We start from the raw sequence: 19,438 nt of genomic DNA on the forward strand, positions 1-19,438 counted from the left end.
TAATATAAGTACATTGAATGAAGCTGGATGTGAATATAGCTGAGGGAGAAGGGCTGGGGGCACATATAGTACCAGAAGGAAAGATAGAGAATGAAGACTGAGATGGTATAAGTTAGGAATACATAGGGTGGACAATGTACAAATATAAAAATGTCTTCGTGTGAGGGAGAACAAATCAATGTCAACATTGCAAGGTGTTGAAAATGGGAGGGTATACAGGAAAAAGAATCAGTGCAAACTATGTTCTACAGTCAACAATAACATTGTAACATGCTTCCACTGAATGTAACAAAGGCATAATGCCAAAACTAAATGTCAATAAGTGGGGACTAGGGGAAGGGGTATTGATTCTTTGTGGAAGAAAAGGAAATGTCTTCATATAGTTAATGGTGGAGAAGGCATGGCTATTTACTTAGGTTGGAGTGTATGATGTGCAGATGAAACTGTTTAAAAATGAACAGAGAGAAACAAGTGCTAGAGAAAATGTGGAGAAAGAGATGTACCTATTCACTGTTGGTAGGGAAGCTGAGAAGTGCAGCCCCTCCAGAGGGCAGTGTGGTGGTTCCACAGGAGGCTAGGGGTGGGGTTACCATATGATCCATATAGGGACAGGAATGGACATTTGCACACTAGTGTTTATGGCAGCAGTGTTCCTGATTTGCAATGGACGGAGGTGGCTTAAAGGTACAACAACTGAGGGATGGACGGGGGAACTGTAGTGTGTACATACAATGGACTATGAGCAATTACAAGAAGGAATGAAATTGTGAGGCACGCAACTAGGTGAATGGACCTTAAGAACAGTATGTTGAATGAAATATCAGAAACAAAAAGACTGATATTATCATGCTTCATTCATACAAACTGGCTATAATATACAAACTCAGAGAACTGAAGGTGAGAGCATGAGTTGGAGCCTATGTGAAGCATCTTAGATTGTAAGCTCTTAAGAGTAGTCACATATATTTAGGAGTTATAACTGTTATTTCTAAATTCTGAGATACTGAGCTATTTGTATATAATCTGGTTGTTCCCTGAAACTTCAGGTATTTATGTGACACCTGAGACTCTGAGTTAGAGCACTGAAGCTATGAAGGTCAGCATTACCCTATACAGGAACTGTTTTAAAAAGTTGCAAAAGTGATCAGACTTCAACTAGAGATATAAATGAAGCTGAAATGCATAGGACTAAGGTAAATCGGAACGCAGGGTAAAGGATGATATGGTTCATATTTTAAAACTTCAACTTCTCTGTGAGACCAAAGGAAGAGATGTTTATTTGGTACAAAATTTATATTTTGGGTAGCACATGGCAAAGACCCCTTTGGGCATTGGGGAGAAAGGAGGAAATATTAAACTTCCCCATTTGGGGAATTCCTGATAGTCTTACAAGAAATGGAGACAACCAATTCAATAGTCTGAGTCCTCGATCTTGGGGCTCGCCCCTATGAAACTTATTCCAGCAAAGAAGAGGCTAAACCTACTTATTATTATGCCTGCAAGTCACTCCCAGAGAACCTATTTTGTTGCTCATATGTGGTCTCTCTTTCCAAGCCACCTCAGCAGGTGAACTCACTGCCCTTCCCCCTACATGGAATATGACCCTCAGGATATAAATCTGCCTGGCAACTTGGGACAGGACTCTCAGAATGAACCAGGACTCGGCATCATGAGATTAAGAAAGACTTCTTGACCAAAAGGTAGAAGAGAAAAATGAGACAAAATAAGGTTTCAGTGGCTGAGAGATTTCAAACAAAGTTGAGAGATTATCCTGGAGGTTATTCTTATGCATTACATAGATACCCCTTTTTAATTTATAGTATATTGGAGTGTCTATTAGTTCATAAGCTGCTGGAATGTGATTTTAAAATGAGAATTTAATAAGTTATAAGTTTACAGTTCTAAGCCTATAGAAATGTCAAAACTAAGGCATCCAGGAAAAGATACCTTAATTCAAGAAAGGTCCATAGGTCAGGAACACCTCTGTCAGCTGGGAAAGCACACTGGCCCCTTGCTCCTGGTCTCCATTGCCTTTTGCTTTGCTTCTCCAGGCCTGGCTTTCATCTCTTAGCTTCCCTTGGCTTTCTCCAGGGTATAACTTGCTTAACATCTCATAAGACATCTGTTGGACTTCAAGCATCTCCAAATATCCTATGGCTCTGTTCTCTAATTGATGACATCTGTCAGCTCTGCTCTGAAGTTTCTGTCAGCTCTGTCATTTCTGTAGGTTCTGTCTGCTTTCTCCAAAATTTCCTCTTTTAAAGGATTTCAGTAAACTAATCAAGACCCACTCAGAATGGGTAGAGTCACATCTGCATCTGAGCAAACTATCACACTCACAATTGGGCACGTCACATCTCCCTGGAGATAATCTAATCAAAAGTTTCCAACCTACAGTATTGAATCAGAATTAAAAGAAACAGCTGTTCCCACAAGATTGGATTAGGGTTAAAACATGGCTTTTCTGGGGTATATAATACTTTCAAACTGACACAGAGTGGCTAGAGGGAAGTACCTGAAACTTGAACTGTGTTCCAGTAGCCTTGATTCTTGAAGACAGCTGTATAACTATATAGCTTTTACAGTGTGACTGTGTGATTGTGAAAACCTTGTGTCTGATGCTCTTTTTATCTGGGGTATGGAAAGATGAGTAAAAAAATAAGGATAAAAAACAAATAAATAATGGGGGGATAAAGGGTAAAAAACTGGGTAGATTGAAATACTTAGTAGTCAATAAGGGGAATGGGATGTATGAGTTTTTTCTTCTTATTATTTCTTTTTCTGGAGTGATGCAAATGTTCTAAAAATGATCATGGTAATGAATACACACTATATGATATTGTGTGACACTGATTGTATACTATGAATAGACTGTATGCGCGTGAAGATTTCTTAATAAAAATATTTGTTAAAAAGGCAATTACTCCTACCTTGGGAAGCATATGTGACTTATGACTCATCTGGCCACAACGAAGCAGATGGCCCAGTTCCTGCATTGCTGCAAAAACTGCAGGCTAAGATAAGACACAAAGAGTGTTCCCCCTCCCTCCCCATTCCTTTGATTAAAGTTTTTGGCCTTCCTTATCTTGTAGCCCTATAAAATAAAAGTGCGGAACCTCTCAGGGTTTTTTAGTCTCCATCCGAGATCAGAGTCCCACTTGGTCCCAGCTTTTACTATCAAAAAAAAAAGGCAATTACTTCTGAAGTAAAGTTAATCAGAATAATAACTCAGTTGGGTTAATCACAAACTTTCCATCATCTTAAACATCTAATAGATGCAATACTAGTTTATTTAATCAGTCAACTTGTATAAATTTAGAATGCACATACCCAAGTAGAATAAAATTGTATGCTTGTTTTGTGCTTTCAAAAAAACTGGATGAATCTCAAAAACATTGCTTTAAGCAAAAGAAGCTAAACATATAAGAGCATATACTGTATAATTCCATCTATATAAAATTCTGGAAAATGCAAATCTAATTTATAATAATAGAAAGCAAATTAATGGTTGCCTGGGGCCAGGATGGAGGATTAACTGGGAAGAGGCACAAGGGAATTTTGCAAGGGTGAGGGGGATAGAAAATTTATATCTTGATTGTGAAGGTGATTAAGCAGGTGAATGAATTTGTTGAAACTCATTGAAATATTCACTTAGGCATTTTATTGTATGTAAATTATGTCTAAAAAGCCCAGACAAATATTCATGCAGAGATAGACAACTAGAATAGAATAGATAGCCATTAAAACAAAGAATATAGAGTCTAGAAATAGATCCCTATATATATATGGGAATGAAAAGGGAGAACAGTAGAAATCAGTGGGGAAATGATGGACTGCCAGGAGAATTGGCTGTCTAAATGGAAAAAGGTAAGATTCAGTCCCTACCTCAGATCACTCACAAAAAAATGAAATTCAGATGAGTTAAAAACGTAAATGCAAAAAGCATAATTTTTTTTTTCACATGGGCAGGCACCAGGAATTTAACCCGGGTCTCTGGCATGGCAGGCAAGAACTCTGCCTACTGAGCCACCATGGCCCACCCAAAAAGCTTAATATTTTAAATAAAACATAAGAGTAATTTTATGACAATCTGGAAAAGGAAGGATTTTTTAAATAAGTCTGGGAGAAGATATTATTTTTTTGTGTATTGCAGTACACAAAGATTAGTATTCATATTGTATAAATAATCCTAACAAATTAATGAGAAAATGAAAAAGGCAATTGAAAAATTGACAAATATATTTCCAGCAATTGATAAGAAGGGAAACTTGAACAGCCGATCAGCAGGTAAAAAATATACTTAGCCTCATTAATAATCAGGGAAATGCACATTAGGCCACAATGAAATACCATTTCACACTCATCAGATTAGCAAAAAATGTTATATCTGCTAACACAAAATATTGGGGAGAATGTAGGGTTAGTTATCATTGCTGCTATGATAAATGCTACACAGTGAATTGGCTTTAAAAAGAAGAATTTATTGCCTCACAATTTGGAAGACTAGAAGTTAACATCACAGTACTGGCAGGGCTTGCTTTCTCCAAAGCCTGTTGTGTTCTGATGATAGCTTTCTGGCAATCCTGCATCAGATGGCAATCTCAATCTCTCCTAGTGTCTTCTGGTTTCTACTGACTTCTGGCTTCTTCTGACTGACTGAATCTGAATTTCTTCTCTTTATCAGGCCCCCAGTCTTTCAGATTAAAGTCTATCCTGATACAATTTGCCATCATCTAAATATCCAAGATCCTATTCACAAATGAGTCCACACCTTAACTGATGACATCTTTAAAGACACAATTTACAAATGGGTTCATACCCACAGGAACACAAGACTGGAACATGTCCTTTACAGGGTACATGATTCAATCCCCAACACGTGGAAAGGTAAGTAAGAGAGCAAATTGATAGAGCCATTTTGGAAAGAAATTTAACAATACCTAGCAAAGGTATAAAATTGTACACCTAAGACCCAGAAATTTCACTTCTAGGTGTATATCCTAGAAAATCTCTTGTACATTTGCACAGTGACACACAATGTATTTCTAAAAGGAAAAAAGTGAAAACAAGTTAATTGCTCCTCAATAGAGAAACAGCTAACAAACCATGGTTTATTTATACCAGGGAATACAATAGAGTGGTTAAAATGATGAACTGAGGCTATGTATATCAATAAAACAAAAAATATATAATGTGTTTATGGATACACACATATTGAGTAGTGTGACAGATACTGGAAATTGGCTCATTCAGTAAGGACAACACACTGTTCACTTGCCTAGTGCCTATAAAGTTAAAAACGAAATTTCCCAGATATCATTTGCAGCTAGAATCTTCCTGTGATGTAGGTATTATGAAGCAGATGATCCAGAGTAAGAGTTGGAGGCAGAAGAAGAGTAACATGAGGCAGAAGCCATGCACAGAGGTGACATATCTTCCAGCAAATGTGGTGAGGCCACATAGTCCTTCTCAGACAGCTGCACTGGAGTTCCTGGCATCTAGTTCTTTGACTGTCAACCAAGAAATAACAAACTAAGCTGCAAGGCAATAAAGGCATTTATTTGGGATCTTAGTATTGCAATTTGGGGAGTGCACAGATTCAGGTAACAACCCAAATCGTATCACTTCTTGACATTTCCAGGCAAGGGCTTTTCAAGGAAAACATTAGACAAGTTGTTTTGGGCTGATATATATTAAGGTACTCTAATTGTCCTTAAAGTTAGATAGTTAGAATTGAATTCATCCTGTGGTTTCTTTATGGTATGCCAACGTCCTTAGGGATTTCAGGAACACTGTTGCTTGAGGTTTTGCATGGTGTGGCAGTTTGTGACATCTGGCTGAGACCTGCATAAAAGTAATCTCCAGAATGACCTCCTGACTCCATTTTAAATCAGTTAGCCATAGAAATTCTATTTTGTTATATTTCTTTTAACAAGTCACATGTGCTTAGCTGCCATTGGTGTGGTGGTAGCAGCTTGCTCATTGAGCCTCTTTGGCAATGTGTCTCTAGGGTTAGTAGCAGTAGTAGTAGCTTCCTGACTATGGCAGAGACTGTGGGATGGTGGTGTGGTAGTGGAGGAAAGGAAGGACTTTTTCAGGTAGGAAGGTCAGGGAAAGCCTCTCTATGGAGGTGATATTTAAACAGAGGTAAAATAAGGGAAGGAGCCTCTGACTTAAAGGGTCCTAGAATAACCCTAGTACAAAACCCAAACCAGGATCACACACCACTCATACACCAAAACCATAGGACAATTTCACTTTTTAACAAAAATTCTAAATTAAAAAAAATTAGTAAATACAAGAAAAAAGAAATAAAAAACAAACAAAACAATTGGTAAATACAGCAACATATTAAAAGAATACCCCAATTTTGACCACAGAGTGATCTTTCTGAGAATGCAAGGATGAGCAACATCTGGAAGTCTTCACACAGACTTCCTGACAGTGATGAAGGTAGCCTGATGCGAGTCTGCACAGCTGCTAGGTGCAGGGGCTAATGCATAGGAGATACAGCTCGGAGTTAGTACCTTTGACTCTGAGGAAGCTGTGTTTGGTGTAAATCTGGCTACCCTCTGATAACCTCTTTGGTCCTGAAGTACATTGTCATATCCTGAAACTACAACTCCACTTCCCTGGATCAGTGATCTGAAAAATGGGGTACCTAAAGACCCTCCAGGAGATACATAGGCCAGGATTGCTTAAGGGAATCACTTTCCAGATGCTCAGTTTCATAGCCAAACAAGTCCAACTGTCCCGGTTTGCCTGGGACTGAGGCAGCTCCCCAAATCCAGGATTGATTTTCAGTGCTAAAAGTCACAAGTAAATAGGGAAGAGTCAATCACCCTAAAAGTGGGCCCTCCCATAATTACCCTTCTCCCAGTTTACAGAACTTACATTGGTCTCAAATCTTACATTGGTCCATTACTCTAGGGTATAAAAGTCATGGGGGCAGGAGATACCAAAGGAAGGGAGGATTTGAAAAACTGGTATAGGTGTTGAAGAAGGCAAGATATCAAGCCACTGGGTAACAAGGTTTTTATTGGGTAGTCTAGTGGTTTCCCATACTTTGCTTTCAACACAGTTGCAGTAATACTTATTTGAGTGATCATTTAAATCAAATAATAAAATGAGAAAAGAGATCAAACAAAATGGAGTTACTATGGCTAAGAGAATTAAAATGGAATGGGGGGACCATTCAGAAAGTTATTCTTACATACTCCTCAGCCAGATATCACAAACTGCCAAGGTATGCAGAACCCAAACAACAATATTTCTGAGGACATCTGGACTCATGAAATAAATGCAAGATAAATCAGTAAACTATCTAACTTAAAGGATATTTGAAAGGCCCAAACATCCACCAATCATAATTCTTTACAAACAACTATGTAATCATCTTTTTCTTTAAAGACCCTTGCTTGGAAGCCCAAAGAAGCACAAACAAATAGTTTGTGCTGCTACCTGAATGTGTGCTCCCCGAATTGCAATTCTAAGATCCCAAATAAATGCCCTTGTTTCACTACAGCTCAGTTCATTATTTCTCAGTTGACAAAATAAGCCACTATTTGATTTTGGCAGGCAACCAGAAAAAATTCAAAGAATTGAATGATAATCTATGATAAAACTCTATCCATTTTCATCTATTATGAATGTGAACATTCATATCAAGATTTGCATTTCCAATAAATTTTACTTGTCATAAATAATGATCAAAATGTATATTTGTTTTTATCAATTGCATAATAATGATTATAATCTATTAAATCCAATCCAGAGCATTTTGGCCAAAGGAAATTATTGAAATAATATTTCAATGTATATACATACTTTGATAGGGAGATCAATAACATATTTTTAGGCATAAAAATATATTATAAATGTATAATATATTCATGAAATATTCATATTTCATTCAGAGACTGAATGAAAAAAAAATGGAACTATTAAACTCTCCCATCTGGGAAACCCTGGGTACCCTCTCAATCATTGGAGACTCCAAAGAAAATAGGATAAGCCCTTGATTTTGAAAATTGCCCTTATGAAATTATTTCTGTAGTGGAGAAGATAAGAATACCTATAATGAGGCCTAAGAGTTGCTTCTAGGAAATCTCTTTTGCTACTTATACATGGACCCTCTCTCTCTTAAGCCCAACTCTGCAAGGAAAATCATTATTCTCCCCTCTACGTGGGACATGACATTCAGTGGTGAAAATCAATGTGGGATGTGACTCCAGGAGATGGGTCTGGCCCTGGCACTTGGGATTGACAACGCCTTCCTGACCCAAAATGGTGGAAAGAAGTAGAATAAAATAAGGCATCAGTGGGCAAGAGAGATCAAATAGAATCAAGGGGCTATTCTGGAGGCTACTCTTATGCAAGCTTCAGTTAGACAAGTACTAAACCCCAACCCACAATACTCCAATTAACACTTAAGCACAACTAGGGCTCGAACTGAGGCTTAATAAAAGTTTCATGCACTAAGTCTGCTTTCATGGAACCTATAATTTCCAGAGGGTTCCTAGGCCAAATAAATTCTGAAGCCCTGAAATTCAGAGGGACCAGCCTTTCCAAGATTATCAATTAATAGCAGGCCCTTATAGTTTAGTGTCAACACCCCTTCTTGACATCAAAAAGTCAGAATGGGCATTACCTAAAGATCCCTACAGATTGGGAGAAGGATCAAAGGAGAAGGAGTAGGTATAACAGAGAAAATAGGATTTAACAAATGAATATGACTGCTGAATTACTATATTGAGATTTCTTCTAGCCTCCAGTGTTTTGGAGCAGCTAGAAGGAAAAATCTGAAACTGTGGAATAGTGACCCACAGCAAACTCTGCAATTTATTCTATAACTACTTGTTGAAGTGTACTTTTAAAATTATTGCTTTTTTCTTTGTATATATATTTTACAATAAAAATGTTTAAAAATTAAAAAATATTACAATAGTATAAAATTGTTTGGGAGAAAATAAAATGGAAAATAAATTCAAGTAGAAAAAGAAACTAAAATTTCTGATTGAAGAAGTTTGCTCATGTATTTTAAAATAGATAATATTAGCTAAACAACCATTATATTAAGTCCATGGCATATAATTAAAAGAGTGAAGTACAGTTTTAAAATGTTCAATACCTACAATAAGCTGAACATTACATTAGTTAAACTTAAAATAAAAATGTTTAGATGCATCCTTCAGCCAAACCTCAACCAGAACCATTCCTGCCAATCCTAAAGAACAGCTAGGGCAATGTATAAGATTCTACAAAGGTTCTATGCATGAGGGTAACTTTCCAGAAACCTACAACCTCCAGATGGGCCCCTGGACCAGATAAGTATTGAAATGCAGAGGGGCCAGCCTCTCCAGAACATCAGCTAGTTCCATCTCCCTACACCTTATTACTGGTAGTCCTTTCCAACATGAAAAAGTTAGACCAACACCTCTAAAGAGTGGGAGAAACATCAAAGGTGATAGTGGAGTTATACAGAGAAGGTAGGGTTTAACAAATGAATATGATTACTGACTCATCATATTGATACTTCCTTTAGTCTCTATTATCTTAGAGCAGCTAGAAAAAAAGCTAAAATTGTAGAATTGTAACCCATACCAAACTCTCTGTTCCACAACTAATTATTGTGCTGTGCTCTAAAATGTATTGTTTTCTTTGTATATATGTTATTTCCACAAAAAAGAAAAAAAAAGTCAATTGTGATGATAAAAAAATATTTATTCCTTCTAGCCTCTAATGTTCTGGAGCAGCTAGAAGGAAAAATCTGAGATGATGGTATGGTAGCCCATGACAAACACTGGGATCCATCCTGTTGAAGAGTGCTTGGAAAACTATTGTTATTTTTTTCCTTCTCTGTTTTATATATGTATTATACAATTTAAAATGTTAAAAAAATTTTTAAATGATTAGATGTCAACTTTAAAATGTACCAAGTTTTCAAGATCCTTTAAGGAGATATGTAAGCCAAAAAGTTTGCTTTAAATCAGCATTTTTCAAAAGTGTCTGTGCACAGAGGGATTCAACGCATTTCACTCCTCTGGGGGGTTTAATTAAAACATCATTTGCTGGGCTCATTCCAGACCCTCAGAATTTATATGATACTTATATTCTTCTTTTTAAACCAGTTCTCCATTGGTTCTTCTGCTTCCCAAGCCACTGCTAAGTAAGAAGATCTCTGGGCTTGCAGACAAAGAACTGGAATTAGTCCTTTCTTAGCCCTTTGCTGAGCAAGTTTTGTTAAATTTTCATACCTCAGTTTCTTCATTTGTCACTTAGGAATAATAATGCCTCTTCTTCCTACTTCACATAATTATTGTGAGCAAAAAGTATTCAACTATTTTGTAAATTGTGCTACTTTTTATACTCATGAAAATACTCTACATTTCACCTCTTGAACAAAGCCATTTCCTGAGAGTGAGCTTCTGATGTCAGAGATGGCATCAGAGCTGAAACTCTGATACTTATTGGGCATTTGTAAAATTGGGGATGGAGACTAGAATTCTATGGCTCTGTCCAGCTCTAACACTGCTCAAGTCTATGAAATGATCCAGAAAACCAGAAAAAGACCAAGGTTCCTGCACATTGTGGGAAGGTACCAGAGTAGAGCTGGGATAGAAATCTCAAATATCTTGAGGTCAAGCACCTGATCTACCTAATTACTTTGCAGGGGTGAGGGAAGGTGGGAGGGGTCTTGTTCTAGTTTGCTAGATGCCAGAATGCAATATACCCGAAACAGAATGGCTTTTAAAAGGGGGAATTTATTAAGTTGCAACTTCACAGCTCTAAGGCCATGAAAATGTCCAAATTAAGGCATCAACAAGAGGTTACCTTCTCTCAAGAAAGGCCAATGACGTTCAGGGTTTCTCTCTCAACTGGAAAGGCACATGGTGAACATAGCAACATCTGCTAGCTTTCTCTTCAGGCTTCTTGTTTCATGAACAAGATGCACCCTGTAGTGTTTTTCTTCTTCATCCCCAGAGGTCTCTTGCTGTATGGGCTCTTGTAATTCTCGTGGCTCTGCTCTGTTGCCTTTTTGTGGTTCTCTCCAAAATGTTTTCTCAATGAAAGGATTCCAGTAAACTAGTCAAGACCCATTTAGAATGGGTAGAGTCAGATCTCACACTAATCAAATATTAATATCCACAACTGGGTGTGTCACATCTCTGTGGGGATAATCTAATCAGGTTTCTAACCTACAGTGCTAAATAGAGATTAAAATAAACAACTGCCTTCACAAGATGGATCAGAATTAAAACATGGCTTTTCTAGGGCACATAATCCTTTCAAATTGGGACAGGACTACATTAGTATCATGTAGGATTTTAAATGATAAAGTTGACTATGCCTCAGGGCAGGGAGGAGGCCTGCTAGATTTGCCTGCACAGTGTTTTCAAATGCAAACGGGAAACTGGCTGCTATATTTTGAAGCTTTCAAGGAAGGTACCATTCCTAATTATCCTTCTTTTGTACAACACCTACCAAAGCAATGAGATGATTTTATATGCAACATTCCCAAACTTGGCTTGGTTGGAGTGAAGAACTTGGTAGCTATAGTAGATCAGAGTTTCCTTCTGTTGTTTCTCTCTAAATACGTTTCCGACAGTTGTTTAATTGACTTCTTTTGCATAAGAAACCCCTTATTCAAGACTGTGTCTGGATTAACAGTGGAAAGGAACCAGTTCTCACCCCATTATATGGACCCCATGTATTCTAGTTTGCTAGCTGCCGGAATGCAATATACCGAAAACAGAATGGCTTTTAAAAAGGGGAATTTAATGAGTTGCTAGTTTACAGTTCTAAGGCTGAGAAAATGTCCCAATTACGAGTCTATAGAAATGTCCAATCAAAGGCACCCAGGGAAAGATACCTTCGTTCAAGAAGGCCAATGAAGTTCAGAGTTTCTCTCTTAAGTGGAAAGGCACATGGTGAGCACAGCCAGAGTTTCTCTCTCATCTGAAAGGACACATGGTGAACATGGCGTCATCTGCTAGCATCTTCTCTCCTGGCTTCTGGTTTCATGAAGCTCCCCGGGAGGTGTTTTCCTTCTTCATCTCCAAAGGTCGCTAGCTCGTGGACTCTCTGCTTCATGGTGCTGCAGCATTCTCTGCTGTCTCCAAATCTCCCATTCTCCAAAATGTTTCCTCTTTTATAGGACTCCAGTAAACCAATCAAGACCCACCCAAATAGGTGGAGACATGTCATCAGCTCATCCAGTTTAACAACCACTCTTGACTAAATCACATCATCCAGGGAGATGATCTGATTATAGTTTCAAACATACAGTATTGAATAGGGATTATTCTACCTTTATGAAATGGGATTTTGATTAAAACATGGCTTTTCTAAGGGGCATACATCCTTTCAAACCAGCACACCATGTAACAATGTAACTGATACAGATCAAAGTGTAGGTACCCTGCCCCATGACACAGTGACCAATCCTGTGACAGAGAGTTTCAGAGGGAGAAAGAGCTTTGTTGCATAGCACAAAGCAAGGAGAGCAGGAGGCTTATGGGCCTCAGATATGTCTTCCTGAACTGCAGTAACTCTGAGAGTTTTAGAGTTTTCACAGACAGGTAGGTTTAGTTTAATTAATATAATGGTTTGAGATAAAATTAGAGATAGTCTAATCATTAAGCATTTGTAGATTGATCCCATGCTTAGTCACTGGACATACATAAGAAAATGGTGGTCTTAACATGATGATAGTGTTACTGGACAAAGGCAGTGGTTTCTTCTGCTGGAGCACTCAAATGACCAATTCCTAAGACACAGGGATTTCAAAGAAAGAGTTTATTATTGAAAGAGTTTATTACTAGGCACATAGCAGGAGATCAAATGCCCAGCAACCCAAAATATGTCTCCCCAAGTTTAGGGATTTCGAGGTTTTTATGGATTCCAGCAAGGGGAGATTAATTACAATTTCAAATAATCAAGCTTAAGCAGGAAGGGAGATGGTTATCATTTCAGAAGTGCAAGCTGAAAAGAAAAATGGCAAGGTCATCATTTCAACAGTAAAAATGTAAGCCTAAAAGAAGGGAGGCAGAGTTATCATTTCAATAGCAGAGTCTAGCTGATACAATCCACAAATGCAAAAGGCTGGAACTAATTAATGGCTGACTCAAAATTTTCATTAGCCCTTTCACTGACCCTTTGCCCTACAAGTTACTTTAAGAAAATGACCAGATAAAGGGAGTAACAGCTCTCACAATTCCAAAGGCACAAGATAAGGGCTTTTACAATTATTTCAGATATCGGGGCAGCTGAATTATAGTTCAGGGATTTCAGGTATTTTCCTCTGCTACGCCAATATACCAGAAAACAAAAAGGAGTATCTATTAATGATTAAGTAATCATAATCATCCCTTAAATCCTAACTTCTCAGTTACAATTCATGTGATTTTTGGTATTATAATGAATTATAGGTCATCTATAGGTTAAGGTTTAAGCTACTGCATATGACAGGAGGGCCAATTCTACTTAGAACTAGCTTTGTCTAGGGAGATAGCTGTGCTGGTTTGAAAGGATGTATGTACCCTAGAAAAGCCATGTTTTAATCCTAATTCTGTTTTATAAATCCAGCCATTTCTTCTAATCCCTATTCAGTACTGTATGTTTGAATCTGTAATTAGATCATTTCCTTGGAGATGTGACCCAATCAAGAGTGGTTGTTGAAATGGATTAGGTGGAGACGTGATTATTGGAATCCTATAAAAGATAAATCCTTAGTTTACTGGAATCCTATAAAAGAGAACGACAAGTGAGAAAGTCAGGAGATTCAGAGAGAGCAGAGAATGCTGCAGCACCACGAAGCAGAAAGTCCACCAGCCAGCTCTCTGGAGATGAAGAAGGAAAACACCTCCTGGGAAGCTTCGTGAAACAGGAAACCAGGAGAGAAAGCTAGCAGATGATGCTGTGCTCATCATGTGCCCCTTCAACTGAGAGAGAAACCATAACTGTGTTTACCATGTGCCTTCTCACTTGAGAGAGAAACTCTGAACTTCATCGGCCTTCTTGAAACAAGGTATCTTTCTGGGGATGCCTTTGATTGGACATTTCTATAGACTTGTTTTAATTGAGACATTTTCTCAGCCTTAGGACTGTATACTAGCAACTTACTAAATTTCCGTTTAAAAAAGTCATTCTGTTTCTGGTATATTGCATTTCGGCAGCTAGCAAACTAGAACAATAGCCTAGGCATTGGGGTGCGTTAGTTCTGAGCTGATTTAAGTTCCTTCATTGATAAACATTAAGGTTCCTTCATTGATCTACATGATCACAAGACATCAAAGTTGTAAAGCAAGATGAGGGGGAATAAGCAAGGCCAGTCATGGGTTATCTTAAGGCTTTACAGTTACAAGGTAAGGATTATATAATTATACAATAAAGTACCATCATCAAAGATGAAGGCATCTGGGTTACAATTCAATGAGTTTTAGTAGTTTCAGGTATTTCCTTTGGCTATTCTACAATATATCTTTTATAATACAATATTTTAGAAAGTAAGAAAACATCTATATAATGATTCAGTAACTATAATCATTTAACTCAACTCTTGCTTGCATAATTCAATTCTAAAATTCTTTGTGGCTGTCCCATCTCTTACTTTAACATCCTGTGTGACTATGTCAGTTTCCTCATAGAGAGAAACCAGTATCTCTACCTCTGAGCCATGGAAGGGATAAAAAATAATTTTGATAAAGCATAAAGACGTATACTCTTATTGCAGGGACTCCTGCTTTAGCCCAAGCTGGAGAAATGGACCCCTCTTGGAGTTGATTTCCTCGGAGCTAGAGGAGGGACGTGGGAAGGAGATGGAAAAAGCCTTGGCTACTCTAGGAAAGAGAATAGGGAGAACTGTTACCAGACAAAGGCAGTGGATTCTTTTGCCTGTTGTGCTCAAATGACCAATGCCTGAGACACTAGGGTTTCAAAGAGAGAAAAAGTTTATTGCTAGACATGAAGCAGGAGATCAGATGGACTATTGGCCCAAAAATCTGTCTCTCTGAATCTAGGGGGTTCAAGGTTTTTATGGATTCAAACAAGGGGAGATGGAATTGTTACCATTATAATAGTAAGTATAAACAAGGGTGAGACTAGGCTAGAATAACCCCAGAGGGAAGCTAGACAACCCAAATGATTGATGCCCCAATGAGATGATGATACAACCCACTTAGACTTGGAAAGAAGAGGTCAAGAGGTTCCATTAGAAGAAATACAACTTCTCTCAATCTCCCATCAAGAGCCTGGGGTAATAATACAGGTGGGAAAACAATTAATTGACTTTCTTGTTGATACAGGAGACGTGTACTAGTATTAAAAATCTAACACAATATCCAACCAGTAAGCTACTATAATGGGAATATCTGGTAAAAGAGAAAATAAACCATTTTTACAGCTGCTAGATTGCCAAATTGGAACCAAAATTTTAAAGTATAGTTTCCTGTACATACAGAATGTCCAGTTTCCTTGCTAGAAGGGTCCATTAACCAAGCTAAATGCCCAGATGTAGTATAAGTTCAGGTGTCAACTTGGCCAGGTGATGGTACCCTGTTGTTCTGTTGCTGTGGACTTAAACCATCAGCATGTGAAATTCATCTATGGCTGATTATATCAACAGTTGGCTAAAGGAAGTGCCTTCTGCAATGAGTGACTTCTTGTTTGTTTGTTTTAAATATTTTTATGGTACACAACAAACAAACATACAAACATTCTATACATGGTGTACAATCAATGGCTCACAGTATCATCACATAGTTGTGTATTCATCACCATGATCATTTTTGTGAACATCTGCATCTCTTCAGAAGAAATAAAAACGAAAAAACTCATACATGCCATACCCCTTACTCCTCCCTGTCAATGATCACTAGTATTTCAATCTACAATGAGTGACATATTAATTTGATTAGCTGGAAGCTTCAAAAGGAGGTCAGAAGAGAGAGAAGCAGCCCAGCACCACTCAGCTCAGAGCTCAGACCAAAGTTTGGAGATGCAAAAGGGAAAAGCTCCAGGGAAAGTTGTTTGAACCCAGAAGCTAGAGAAAAGGCCAGCAGACTTCACTGTTTGTCTTCCCAGGTGACAGAGAAACCCAGATGAAAGCTAGCTGCCTTTCCACTGAAGAACTATAAATTTGTAACTAAATAAATCCCCTTTATAGAAGCCAGTCCATTTCTGGTGTATTGCATTCCCAGAGCTTTAGCATACTAAAACACCAGATAACCTTTTCTTCAGATTGTTTGTCAGGAGAGGTGCCTCCAGGACAAGTCATTAATTGTAGAAGACATCCACCCAGTGGTTCCAAATCCATATATTTTACTTACTACATTATCTGGAGATCTCTGTTAGTTCACTGTTAAGATCTGAAAGCTGACTTTTACTGCATAACCTTTGACCCAGAATCTCAAGAACTATTTGCTTTTGAATGGGAAGACCTGTTACTAAAAAAGCATTGATATTGTTGGACTGTTCTTCCACAAGGATTTAAAAATACTCCCACAATAGTTGGAGAAGTGTTATCCAGACTTAAGGTATTTACACATATATGAAGGAGTATTATTACAATATATGGATGATATACTAGCAGCAAGCTATACTAAAAAAGCATCAGATAACACTATTCAAACTCTGAATTTCTTTGCAGACTGTATATAAAGTCTTTAAGAAAAAGGCCCAAATTTCTAAGAAGTCAGTAAAATATCTAGGTTTTGAGTACCCATAGGACAGAGAAATCCAGTCTGAGCTGCTAGACCAGAGAGAGACTTTAAGTAGCAGAGCCACTTAAAAAAAGGCAGCTTCAAGGATTTTTAGGAAAGGCAGGATTCTGTAGAATTTGGATACCCAATTTTGGACTCATAGCAAAACATTTATATAAAGCCTTGACAGGATCTGAGCGAGAGCCTCTAAATTGGACTAGTGGATGTAAAAAATGCCTTCCAAGATACAAAAAGAGAAATTTTAACAGTCCCAGCCCTAGGCCTCCCAGACCCAAGAAAGCATTCGACCTTTCCTCATCTGCATCCATATGAGGGATTGGATTAGGAGTGCTTACTCAAAAACTAGAAAATGCCAGATGTCCTGTGGTCTATTCTTCTAAACGGCTAGACTATACTACCCAGGGATGGCCAGTATGCCTAAGGGGAGCAGCCATGTGTGACATTCGCAAGGAAAGCTTCCAGAGGGAAGCTAGACAACCCAAATGATTGATGCCCCAATGAGATGATGATACAAAATGAAAACTTTAATTTAGGACAACTCACCACGGTGCACACACCACACTACGTGCTGCCATTGTTAAAACGGAAAGGTGGCTATCGGCTCACTGTTGGATCGTCAAATATTAAGTTATTCTACTAGATAATCCTAACATCACTCTAAAAGCTCCTTCTAGTTTAAACCCAGCTACCTTACTTCCAAGCCGGGAAGTGGAACCTGTGCATGACTGTACACAAATAATTGAAGTCTATTCCCGCTATCCGTATTTTCCGACACTGAGATGAACACTGATGGAAGCAACTTCATAGTGGACTTTGAAAAGCTGGTTATGCAGTTACAACTCTACAAACAATACTGGAGAGTGGGGCCCTTTCACCAGGTGCATCCACATAACAGGCAGAACTTAACTGTACTCACCAGCGTCTCCAAAGTGTTACTGCCTTTGTCTGGTTAACAGGATGACCCAAAACTTAATGGCGACCCCAGCCTAGGTCCTCAATTTGTCTGGTTCTGGAAGCGGAAAGAAATTCATGGTAGTCTGTGAGACACCCTTTGGTGCCCTGCTAGGACCCAGGGTGAAAGCAAATTGCTTTCTCCTCTCAGTGGTTTTGGCGCTTTTAAAGGCCCACGGAATGTGATGCCTCTTTGGCCCGCAACGCAGTGTCAGCGGAGGACAGGCCAAAGAACTGTGCCCAGCAAAGTTGGACTTGGCGGACTGGACGGGGTGAGGCGCCCTCGGGGTGCAAGGCCTATGGCAAGGGCGCCACCGCATAGCGGAAGTTCGTCCCTAGAGACAACCCTAGGTTGATTTCCTGAAATGATGACTGAGCCTTGAAATGAGATTGGGCAACCTATTTGGTGGGCGGGAAGACACCCCCAACCTGCGGATCATTATCGTGTGATTCCTTTTGTCTGCACGCGTGGATGAGTCACGAGTCACACACGGGAAAATAGATTCGAGAAACAAAGAATGCCAGAGTTAATACAGGAAAGAGAAAAACTAGGCGGCCATATCTGTCCAGAAGCCTGGCACGGAATGAACGCTCAATAAACATCTATCGAATAAGAAGTGTAAGTGATTCCTCCAAGATCACAACGCTAAACTAGTATTAAGTAGTCTCTCGGGCTGGGCTGCTGTTGACCGAGGAGATGCCGGGAACCTACCAGCTCGCTACGCCCTAACAAACGGCCTGAGCCGTGGCCAGGCGCGCTCGCTTCCGGAAAGTACCATTCACTAGGAGGGGGTGCGCGCTCAGTCGCTCCCGGAAGTAGCGCTCACGGGCCACCCCCATCTCTTTTGGCCGGTTGGCGTCTTCCCCAAGAGCTCCGACCCTCGGCGCGCAGAAAAGCGCAACGGCAGGTGGGTTGGTGCCGAGTGGCTGGACCGCGGGGGTTGAAATTTCTCTTTACCGGGCAGAGGAGGGGGCTGTCTGGGGTCGCGGCGGGGAGGGCACTGGCTTGCGAAAGCCCAGGCCAGCGGACGGCGCCCCCTGCGCGCCCCCTCCCTGCCCTCGTGCTGGCCTGTGGTGGGCCCTCTGTGCATTCTGGGTTTACGCAGGCGCGCTGGTGCACCGACTGTAAACTTTCCGGGCGCTCGCTCAAAGGGCGGTTGAAACTAGTCCTCTCACCCTTCCCCAAGGTAAAGCCGGTGGGGTCTTTATCTACCTGCCTTCCAGACGTGGAAGCTGAGGGGTGGAAGAAGGCGGTGGCTTGCCGGTGGCTTACCCAGCCCATCTGTGGCGGACCAGCAGCCCACGCCTAATCCAGTGTTCTGTTCCCCGTGCCCCCCACCCACCTCAAACCGACGAGGTGAGAGCCAAATCTCTGCTGGAATAGTTAGCTCTTAAACATCACTTACTCTGTGTCAAGAACTGTGCTTAAATACTTGCATGAACTCATCTAACCCTTCCCAGAGTCCTATGAGGTAGGTACTATTATTATTCTCTTTGTTTAGATAAGGAATTGCAGGTTAAATCACTTCCCCACCACCACACAGCTGGTAGGTAGGAGAACCAGGATTTAAATACCCAGATAGACTGACTTTGGATGTCATGTTCCTTAATCCATTATGGAAGACAGCCTCTTAGAGAAGAGCAGATGGCTCTGTTGATGTGTAGTTTAAAGCTGGTCTCATTTTATGTCACTTTTGCATAATGTAAATTCTAATGATGCATAATTATGATTTAAAACGTCTCTCTTACATTTCCTAAGTAGCCCA

At 39.5% G+C, this 19,438-nt stretch overlaps 1 protein-coding gene and 1 long non-coding RNA gene across 12 annotated transcripts in view; one reads left to right on the top strand and one right to left on the bottom strand.

Moving 5' to 3' along the window:
- LOC143674154 (uncharacterized) overlaps positions 1-18,729 on the bottom strand; it is a 59,277-nt gene extending 40,548 nt beyond the window's left edge. For 3 of the 4 annotated variants that reach the window (XR_013170900.1, XR_013170891.1, XR_013170889.1), the window contains exons 1-2: positions 18,385-18,729; positions 17,638-17,730 (exon numbers count right to left, since the gene is read on the bottom strand). This is a non-coding gene — a long non-coding RNA (uncharacterized LOC143674154). Of the gene's footprint in view, positions 1-17,637; positions 17,731-18,101 lie in introns of all 4 variants that reach the window. The other variant, XR_013170890.1, reaches the window with a different exon arrangement.
- LRRC61 (leucine rich repeat containing 61) overlaps positions 12,475-19,438 on the top strand; it is a 34,938-nt gene continuing 27,974 nt past the window's right edge. For 3 of the 8 annotated variants that reach the window (XM_077149395.1, XM_077149401.1, XM_077149348.1), the window contains exon 1: positions 18,298-18,580. The gene's annotated coding sequence lies outside the window, so the exon portion shown is untranslated. The other 5 variants (XM_077149368.1, XM_077149387.1, XM_077149352.1 and 2 more) reach the window with 5 other exon arrangements.

This window comes from Tamandua tetradactyla, chromosome 1 (assembly GCF_023851605.1).
Source record: "Tamandua tetradactyla isolate mTamTet1 chromosome 1, mTamTet1.pri, whole genome shotgun sequence".
Lineage (NCBI taxonomy): Eukaryota > Metazoa > Chordata > Mammalia > Pilosa > Myrmecophagidae > Tamandua > Tamandua tetradactyla.